Below are 11,475 nucleotides of genomic sequence, written 5' to 3'. Positions count from 1 at the left end.
TATTGTCAGTCAGCCTCATGGTGGCGCTATAACAGCCCACTTTACCTTTCGGCCTGTAACTCCTGAACCGTAGGTCGGAAAATTAAAATTCTTTTTTCCCTGGATTCCTTGGGTCATGACGCATCTCCCCATATAGGCCACGCCCATTTGCGTCAGGATAGATTTTCCGCCATTTTGAATTTTCTTCAAAACACACTTTTTGCTCCTTTTCCCACATATTTTCTCCAAATGTCACAAAAATCGGTACAGATGATCTCTGGACCCATGCGATAAACATATTCAAGCGATATTTTGATAGTCCATACCGTTCGTCCGTAACAGGCTTCCAAATTTAGCGGGAGGGGCCCGTTTTGCAAAAATCAGCCATAAATCACAAACGAAACATCCAGTCAACACCAAATTTTAACCACAAGTTGCGGGTGGGATATTCAACAAAAAGCCAGAAGCATTTCCACTTCGACCCTTAGGGGGCGCCACAAATGCACAAAACGTAACCGTTTCAGGCCAAAACACGATTTTCAGGGGGAACGACCCTCTCAAAAAGAAACACAAACGATCTCGGGAGCGACGCGACAAGATAATCGTCTTGCGAAACTCGTGGGAGGAGCCTTTTTCTCTAAAAAAAGAAACCGTATCCTTATATCAAGAACGCAGGATCCCAACGGCAGCTTTTCGAATAGCGCGTTGCACGGCCCCGCCGGTATCCCTCCCTACGTCCTCTCCCTCGGGCCCCGGCGTTTTCCTCGGGGTCCCGGAGGCGCAGCCCCGCCGCTCGCGCCGTGGCGGGGCGGGCAACCACACTCGCAATTTCCCAAATTGCAAATTTTCTAGTTTTGATACATTTGTGTGACGCTGTAGCATGATCAAGTAAGAGAGTACAATAAGAGAGTTCAAAGATAAGAGGTTTATCGCTGCCCTACAACGATATGATGATATGAGCAGATGCAAGATAAAGAAAGTGTGTCAATTATATTCATGGAGGGAGAGGCAACACAAGGCATACCAGCTGGGGCGGCTGGGGGCTGGCAGGGGTGAGGGGGGTAAGGGGTATGTGGGGATGGGGGGTCAAACTCCGCGAGCCCAACATGCCTGACTCAGGGCCCCGGTTGGCCCACAGAGATCAGGTGACGTAGTGCATTCTATATCGGTACGTCCCCTCCAACAAGCAGCCATGCTGAGGCTGCTGGGGGGGGGTGGCAGCTTTTCCGAATGGTGCAAACCAATGACTGAATTCAGCCTTCGAGGTTTTCATCGTAGATGGGAGATTATGTTCATTCATACTTGACTGCTCTTGTCCTGATGTTTTTCAGTAACATTTGTGTGATCGGGGACCACCAGTATCAAAAAGCACCCTTGGCCCACCCATCTGACCACTTAACATGGCTGGCTGGTTCAAGATTGAGAACCGGTGATTTACAGTAGTGTACTTCAAAGGAAAATTGTGAAAATTGTGAAAAATTGTGAAAGAATTATTATATATGTGTATTTTCTCCCTGTACAAATAGCAGATTTAAAAGGTCACGTGTTGCGATGCTGTTCAAAATAGGGCCATGAAGTGATTAAAATACCCTTTTGTATGTGTGTTTGTTCAGTAAAAGGGGGTCTCTGTGTCACTAAAGCTCTAAAACAAATAATATCACCCTATACCTTTACTATTGAACACAGTGGAACTGTGTTGTATTGTTCACTTCAGCCCTGCCTACGGAACTCGCCCGTCAGCTCATTCCTGCAGCAAGGCTGGCGTGCCAATAACCACGATAACGCACACCCTCTCGTGTAAAATTGCTTATATATTGTCTCCTTTCGGGTGAAAACCTCATAATGTCCACGGCAGTTTGAGAGTCACTTTGAGGGGAGAGATACTGTAGCTGTGCAACGTGGCTTCATTGAGCAATTTCAACAATTCTAAGAAGCCGTTTCAGGGAAAGGATGCATGAATGTAGAATTTGTTCAATGTTACAAATGTCTGGCTGAGGGAAATGACCTCAGTTAAAGGAGCTACTCTATGAACTGTGAGGTTTGGGATTCTGAACACATGTAGTATTTGAAACCCATGCAGCCAAGAAAGTATATTTGATATCCACCTTGAAGGAGGGGTTATTTGGGGTGGTTACAGTAGATAGATAGTCCTGGAACCCAAAAAGTTGCAAGTTTGATCTAAAATGTAAAAGATGAACTATTTCAATTATTTCATAAATACAATATTTAAGGTGTTCTTTTTTTCATTTTACATTTTAGTTAGTTCAAATATGATTATTTTGGGAGGTCACGGCCTGAAAAATTTAAGAACCACTGGTTCACTGCTCATACTGAATTTTGATTGATTGATTGGTTGATTGATTCATTTGTTTGTTGATTCATTGAATTGAATAGCCTACTTGATTAGCAGTTTGCAAAAAGTACAGTGGTACAGTTATAATGATGCTAGGATACCACAAAAAAAAAAAAGGGCTGAGGGCTTGTTTCCATTGGGGTCCTGTGTACAATTCTTCAAGACATAAACACATATACAATATAATACTATACAAGAAATCATTAATATTCAGCTTTTTATGATTTTAACATAATATGCTCTTATTACATTATGCTGTTCTGTTCACTGGCTTGCGGCTTGTCATTATTGTTGTCCAACACAGGGGTCATCGCCATGTTGGCTTGTGGTGGACATGTTTGTCAAAATAAAAAAATTCCCACAGACATCGGACAACAATATTACCAGAAACACATAAAAAGACAGCCCTGGCCCCTGAATGACCATAAGAGGTCGGTTCCATTTGTACCCTCTCAGATTTATGGTGGTCCATGCAAATAAAACCTTCGAGAACCACAAGTACTAGTGGACTCATAATGTGTAGTAAATCAGTGTCATACATATTCTGAAGAAAACCCGGAGACTTGACATTCAGTAATTGGGTTTTATGATTTTTGTCCATGTACGGACGTATTGATGACACCTGGTGGCACAGCTTACTCACAGGCAACTTTGGATTTGGACAGTCTCATCGTGTCCTCTCCTCTCCCTTTACAAATGTAACCATCGCTGCTTTGCCATGTGGACGATTAAGTTCCTGTCAAGTACTGCGTTCGGCTGCGTATGTACAGTACGTATGTACGTATGTACGTATGTACGTATGTGTGTATGTACGGTACGTATGTACGTATGGGTTAAGACCGTGGCCCAATCAGGGACCAGCATTTCTAGCAACGTCATCATTAACAGTCTAGAAATTCTTATTAAAGCACACGGAGGATACAGGTAATTATAGAATGCCGTACCGTATTTGGTGTGAGTCTTATTAAGCCCTTTTTTGTGAAATCTGAATGATGGCGTAGTTGTAGGGGGCTAAATAAGTTGCTCTGTCCGAACCCATGTAAACCTGGGAACATGACGGTCGGGCTAAGACCATGCGTGAGCTACGATGGACTAAAATCGCTTTGGGAAACCCGGCCATTAGCTGTCGCACAAGAGAGGTGGCAGAGATGAGAAGTGGACAAAAATGTCAACAGGAACAGCTGTATATCGAGGCATATATAAGGGCCACGAGAGGGGCTTTCTATGACCGTAGCAAATCAGATGGGCATTAGACGGACATATGTCCGATTAGCTTGAGGATTGGTGGATTGGTGAGCTTCACATGACATTTTGGCCAACCAGACTATAAATGGGCCAATTTCCATGATTGGTCAAGTTTCACGTCACATCATAATGTCTTACTATAAAACGGGTGAAGTGGGTGCAAACCTCTGGTAGTCTTTTAAGTCACAAAATTCCTTTTTGAATGAATTCCAGTCTAGCTCTGAGGTCAAGGACTACTCTCATCAGCTCCCAGATTCTTTTGTTTTACATGTGCACACATAGACATCAAAGGGGCTGCCCTTTTACCCATCAGTAAAAATCAAACCTTGGTTCGAAGTGAAGCAGTGAATTTTTATTCTCTGTTCTAGAGCTATGAAATCAGTGTTCTAGATCTATACATGCTGTGTTCTAGATCTAAACTTTCTATACTTCTATGTCTGGAGGGCCAAATTGTCATGTGAAGCTTGACCAATCCTCAATTCTGCACGGGACATGCACGGGCAGACAAAACTAACCAATCACAGCGCAGAGATGCACGGGACAGGTACGGGACACACAAAGCCACTCCTTGGAAGCGGCTTTCACCGCTTCAAAAAAGTGAATGCAGCATTTATTATGGTGAAAGAAACACATATGCCCCCCTCTCCATACTTTACCTGAAGGCAGCGTTTTACGAACTCTCCTGAAGTTGAATGCAACATGATGTTGCTTTCAAAGAATTTGTCCTCCAAATCCATGTTGTACACCGCATCTTCACTAAAGATTGCTGGCTGCATTTTTTGCTAAAAGTGAACTTTTAATTTAGAGCATTTCCTGTTAAAGTGTTTAAAAGCGATTGTGATGCTATAACAACACATTTTGCTAGGGGACCCCTTACACCCACCTAAGGTGTTCTGTGTTCCAATCGATCAGCTAACATGATTATCAGGCACCTCCTCACCAATCACACACACAGCTAGGCTTCAGCAGGCCGTTCCGCAAGAACAGCATCCAGTCATCACAACTTAATGAGCAGCTTCTGTGTGGCTGACTGGAATTATCTACATGTTACAAACATGACAATACATTTCAATAGGCATGTGTAGGCCGGCTGCTGAACAATTTAAACATAATTATGGAGGAACCTTTTCAGCGGCTATGGCACTTTTTTACAATCAGTCTTTACTTATATATTTTCTAGCAGCCACAAAATATTATTTCGTTTGTGTTTTCAGTTAGTGGTCATGGTTATTTGACTGCGAAGCTGCAACATTCAGCTCAGTTTTTTGAGCGGTGGTAAACCGCTCCATAGAGTGGCTGTGTGTGTGTCTGTAGCCTTTTTCCTCAGCGTTTTGCCATAGCAAAACGTGTGTGTGTGTAGCATAGCCTGTACATTCTAGACTCAAATCCTAGTCTGAAGACGTTATGCAAGCACGACCACCGCTCACTTCACATTGGGTGTGATTTTTAATTGTTCACACTTGCTTTGGCAACGTAAATGTATGTATGGTTTCCCACGCCAATAAAGCACCACTGAATTGAAGAGAGAGAGAGACAGAAACAGAGACAGAGACAGAGACAGAGACAGAGACAGAGACAGAGAGATTTATCTCAGGTCATGCCATTGGACTCTCTCTGCTCTCCTCTGTAGGTGGTGAGGTTTAATTTAGCCTGGAGCTCTGCTGGCTCTCAGGTTTCTGTGAAGCTCCTCCAGTCACACGCATGCACACGCACACACATTATCATCATCATCATCATAAAGATGCAGGCCATGGCTACGTACAGCACTGACTGCATTTACATCTATACTATAATTTTGTGAATGTCTGTCTGCGTGAGTGAGTGTCTGTCACAGCGTTTCTCCTCAGTGGCTGGAGCAATTGATCTGAAATCGCATCACCATTAGCATATGAACACACCTGACATAACTGTGAAGCCTGTTTGTCACTTTCACAAATCGTATGCTGTATATTAGCATTTTTATGCTGTATCTATATCTATTCTGCATCTAGCTTGAGGCTCATCTATTCTGCATCTAGCATGAGGCAACATGTTTAACCAGCTCTCTCTGTGTGTGTGTGTGTGTGTGTGTGTGTGTGTGTGTGTGTGTGTGTGTGTGTGTGTGTGTGTGTGTGTGTGTGTGTGTGTGCAGGCAGGCGGGTGTGTGCGTGGGCGGGTGGGCGGGCGGGCTGGGGGGGGGGGGGGTAGCCATTAAACGAAACGGGTATTTCTTACATTGATGCTCCTACATATTATCATGCAAGCACCAGTTAAAGTTACTTTCCATCCCTCATATACTGTATGCACAGTGCACATCCCATAACCCACACACTGCACATCATTTTGGAGCTCATATCTTTGAACGGGTAAGGGCTAGTTACAATGAACGAATGAACGTTCAGCTAGCACCACTCCCAGATGTTTTTCCGCACCTCAATTGCACCTCATTGGCTAAGGGCCTGCCTTTGTACTGCCGTGGCGGAACTTGGTAAATAAATAATGAAGATAACATAGTGTTCTCGCCTTTCAGGCGAGCCCACAATAATGAAGATAACATAGTGTTCTCGCCTTTCAGGCAAGCCCACAAATATGTGTGGGACACATCAGGGTAATATGGGACCGTCAATGACGGTCAGGGTTACGATTATGTCACACTCGGCTTGGTTCGGCTGCAACACAGCTGCGAGCCGTATAACTGCCACCCACCTTCAGCGCAATGCATGATGGGATGCTGGAAACTTGTGGATACCTGTAGTCATAATCAGCCACTGGAATATGGAGTAGAGTGGTGGTGGTTTTTACCTGCGGAGACACACTGCTCTCTTGCTGTATGTTGGTGTTTTCACTGTTTGTTTTGGTAGACGGGGTGGTTTTTGCAATAGAAGACAGTAGAACAGGGCGACAGTTTCACATCTCTTGGACTCACTTTGGACAATAGACTTAGGTTTGATCAAACACACATTACGTGTTCATCTATCCATAAACGTTTTGACTTCATGCAATCCGTTAGTTAAGATCATTATGTGTTGCCCCTCATCTTCTGCTATTACGGTACACAAGCATTACTCAACCTGTTCTGTTGCAGTGTTGTTCCGTATGTACGTATGCTGATGTCAGAAAGAAACTTTATAGTATTACCCGTATTGCTTCCAAGATCATCGTACTTCCCACACTCGCGTTTTCTGATTATGAACAATAAGGCCATCACAGGCTTAGCACTTTCGATAACAAATTACACTGCTCATCCCCTGTATTGCTTCGACCTCATGCCATCTGGGTGAAGTTACAGAGTCTTGAAGTGGGAAAAGGTTAGCAAGGGTTTTGTCCCCTCAACCAGTGCGGCAATAAACAAACTGGCCCATCGATAGGCTGGTTTTCTGTGTATAGTGGGGACCTCACATATTGTCTTGGTGATATGCTGTTTTGTGCTATGGTCATGTGTTGTTTTTTTAACAGAATTATTATTTACATGTTACAAACATTACAATACATTTCAATATGCATGTATCATGTATACTGCTGAACATAGAGATTAATTAGTCTGTAAGAGGCTGCCCTGTGACAGTGTGTGTGTGTGTGTGTGTGTGTGTGTGTGTGTGTGTGTGTGTGTGTGTGTGTGTGTGTGTGTGTGTGTGTGTGTGTGTGTGTGTGTGTGTGTGTGTGAGATTACACAACCAAACCATGTTTGCGCAACTGTTTACCAGGGCAGGGACTGTCAACCATTTCCATTTTTCAACTGATGAAAAACATAAATATTATTATTTGATTTACATCAGGCCATGGAACCAATATGATAAAGTAATTATTATTTAGTTTTAGTCTTTATCTATGAGACCCTCATCTGCACTGCTAAATCCTCAGTGTTTTTGTACCCGTAAGGGTCCATCTGGACCCCTGGCGGTCATGTATTATCATTTACATCATCATCATTTATTCATCATCATCATCATCATCATCATCATCATCATCATTTATTTAGCTCACGACCATGATCACATGGTATGGAGCACAGCTCATATTATATACATAAATAGTATACAAAACATTACAAACATTACAATAATATTCAAACAGACGTAGCAGAAAAGCGGGCACGACACATTATTTGAACAAGGGCAAGGTGTTCTTTAGGAAAGCTCCCAATTTACATATAACTTTTGCCTTGTCGGCTTGTAGTAGTAGAATCAATTTCCACATAGATGGATGGGTTGTATAGTACTTTGGCAAGTATTTTTGTCTGAGATTCAAAATAGTAAGGTTCTTACACTCAAACAGTACATGGTACTCATCCCCGACTCTGTTGTCATTGCATAGATTACAAAATCTCTGGCTTCTTTCTAACCCTTTATATCTGCCAGTAACCTTTGGAATTCTTGTGTTATTTACTCTGAAATTACAGATTGCCCTTCTATAATTAAGGTTTTCACACAGTAAGTATTTTTCTAGTTTAAACTCTTGTTTAAACTCCACATAAATGTCACATGATGTCATACTGCTAAGTTCACTTGTCCAATTTTGCAAAAACTGATCTTTCAGCCTTTGTTCGACAGTTTGTTTCAACCAGTTAATGTTGCATTTCTGGGTCAGCCAGATATATGACAGACCACAGTCGTCCAGTATTCTCTTAACTTGAGAGACCCATGGTGATACATATACGCCTGTGTTAAACAGGTTAAGCAAACAGTTGTACGTTATTCTACTCAATTTACTCTCTTTGCCTTCAATCAACCTGGCCCAGTATCCGATAAGTCTCATTTTAACTGAAATACAAATCGGGTATCTCCCCAGCTCTCCATACACCATATTACTACATGTAGTTGTTTTTACTTTTAGAATGTACTTGAGAAATCTAAGATGTAATTTTTCTAGTCTTTCTATTTTTTCAAACCCCCAGACTTCACTTACAGGGGCAGGGGCCGTCCGTGGCACCCCTAGGGTGCTCTGAGACCAGTCCAGGAGTGTTGTGGAATACTTCAAGAGCAAAGTTATTTTCAATCACTTCTAACCGGAATGGATATTCAGAGGTTTACCACGTGTCATAATAGGATATGACGCAAATCTGCGAAAACAATACAGGAGGGAGTCTGTCCTCTTGTTGTTGAACGAAACCTTGCTTTTCTGTGGCCATAATTCCACCCTAAATGAGAACCATGGAACTTTCTCATTGAGCCTTCTTGAGGGACACAGGGAACTTGTGGATAGACTTTGTATTATTTTTTTAATAACGTGTCAAATAAGAACTGAGTACCAAATATATGCTCATATGGATATGACGGCGAGAAAGCGCTTATGTTACTCCTGCCAAATTATAGTCGTGACAAACAGACGGTATCAAATATGAGTGACCTCCCCGACAATATTGCAGAGACAGTTTGTTTATTATTGGACCACACTGTTTACATGAGATGATTCTAAAATGACCCAATGTTATTCTCTATCCACAACTTTCCAACATCCCATCGTGCATTGCGCAGAATGTGCAGGCAGCTTCCGGCGCCGCAGCCGAGAGTGATCTACAAGCTCACAACTGTTGCATCTGCGACGCAACGTGAGCTTGTATGTCTGCTGTTAACCGGAAGTGTGGTGCAAAAAATTCTCCAGTAAATTCCCGCGGAAAGAGGTGGATAGAGAAAAACGTATGCGACCCAGGGGATGAAAGAGTGACGTCAGGACTCAGGTACTCTATATGGAGGTTTCATAAGGCGCTGTACAGACATTTGCGTGAAACATCGTATCTTATCGTCTGAGAATGGCCACTGGGGGCGCCGTACTAATGCATTGTCAATGGAAGGTTGTTTGGTGTTTTGTCGTTGCCGTGTCTCTTGGCCAAAAGACAGGCTGCGGTTGAGCTAGAGACACAAAACCAAACAACCTTGCATTGACAATGCATTAGTACGGCGCCCCCAGTGGCCATTCTCAGGCGATAAGATTCGATGCGTGACGCACATGTGTGAGCGCGGCCTAAGAGAACAAATAACATCCATTCAGCAAATGAAATGGGAGGCCTTGTCTGGTGAGTCCGGAGCAGCAAAGAAGGCAAACGCAAGGCTTTATAGACGGGTTTCTTGTTTACAAACATTGAGACTAAATGCACAGCTGAATGTATCATGTAATCAATTCCCACCAATCCCCAAACCTGTTGTTTTGGGGTGCGCTGGTTTCATTGGCTAATTTTGGTACCGAACCTGCGCACGCATCTACTTCTTATCAGTGTAACGTGGACCAGAAACCCGTCCATAGTGATTGTGCCGGTATGGTTTCAGCTGGAGTGTTGCTGCTACCTGTGACTGTCCCACACCAATATGTCTGATCTGCAGGGAAAGGTTATCAAATGTCAAACATTTGATAACATCACTGTGCTACAGCAACAATTATTTGGAAAATATGTTGTTTCTCTTTATATGTCACGCCTGTGGGTGGTCTGACACCACATGGCTACATGGCTATGTAACTTCACTGTTTGCTATGTTTGTAAAAGACTGGACTGTACATGGTGTCAGTGTTGTGACTTGTGAGACATCACAGTTACCTACAGTAGGCCTACCTACACAACATCAGTGCTGCCCTCTGCTGGTGCAGTTCCTCATCAGCATGGGGAATTCAAAACAAATGGCAGTAGGGAAAGCCAAGCCCCCCCCCCCTCACATCCCCCCCAAAACCATTTGACTTTGGGAGGGAACTAAATATGAACAAATCATTCATTCATTCATTCATTCATTCATTCATTCATTCATTCATTTTCATTGTATGTATTCAATGAAGTTTCTCTCTCTTTCTGTCTCGATCTCTCTCCCCGTGTGTGTGTGTGTGTGTGTGTGTGTGTGTGTGTGTGTGTGTGTGTGTGTGTGTGTGTGTGTGTGTGTGTGTGTGTGTGTGTGTGTGTGTGTGTGTGTGTGTGTGTGTGTGTGTGTGTACGCTTATGGCACACACGCACACAACAGGGGGATCTCCTGTCTTTATAAATAGCCTGTTGCTGTTGTCCAGAGACAGGTTGGCTGAGCAGCAAAATACAGCACAATGCAGCACAAAATATAATGTTCTTATTTTGATCATAGGCCTATTAGGCTACCCAATTACTGAATGTCAGTCTCCAGGTGCTCTTCAGAATATGTATGACACTGATTTACTATTATTCACTATGGCACTACAGACCTGTTATGGTCATTCAGGGCAATCTCTTTATGTGTTTCTGGTAATATTATTGTCCGCTCATGTCCTTGGCAAAGAAATATATATATTTTGACAAAAATGTCCACCCCACAAGCCAACATGGCGATGGCCCTAAACTGAAGCTATTCAATCTCCTGAAGTGATGGCATCTTAAGACCTGTTTTCTAAAGAGCTGCAGAGATGAGAAGACCCATGCTACTGCATGAACGAACACTGTATAGCAGTGACAGTCGTCTTTCTGTACGCCAGGAAATCGAGTACCCTGGCCAAATTTCCATGATGATAGAGATATCTCTAGACAGTGCCGCACACTTTATGGCCAGGCTAATATATGCTGGTTCAGTTCAGGTCCTGTCAAGTGTGCATTTTGCCCTCCCATGTACCAGCAAGCACGGTCAGGACCTGGACCAATCAGTGACGTCTCGATTGGGGCCAGATCACAGCCCATATGGGGATGATCTTGACGTCATTACCAGGACATCATGGACCTTTTTTGTTTGATAGGATTTATGTTGGTTGAAATCAGGTGATGTTCTAGGCCAGATAAATATCATAACTAGTTAGATATGTCCCAGAATATAACCTTATATGCTCATATTTCAACTAACATTACAAACAATAACAATAATCCTGTCAAACAAAAAAGTCCATATGACGTCCTGGTAATGATGTCAAGATCATCCCCATATGGGCTGTGATCTGGCCCCAATCGAGACGTCACTGATTGGTCCAGGTCCTGGCGTGCTTGC

The sequence above is a fragment of the Nannobrachium achirus genome, assembly GCF_963921795.1.
Source record: "Nannobrachium achirus genome assembly, chromosome: 17".
NCBI lineage: Eukaryota > Metazoa > Chordata > Actinopteri > Myctophiformes > Myctophidae > Nannobrachium > Nannobrachium achirus.
This window is presented reverse-complemented; position numbering follows the sequence as displayed.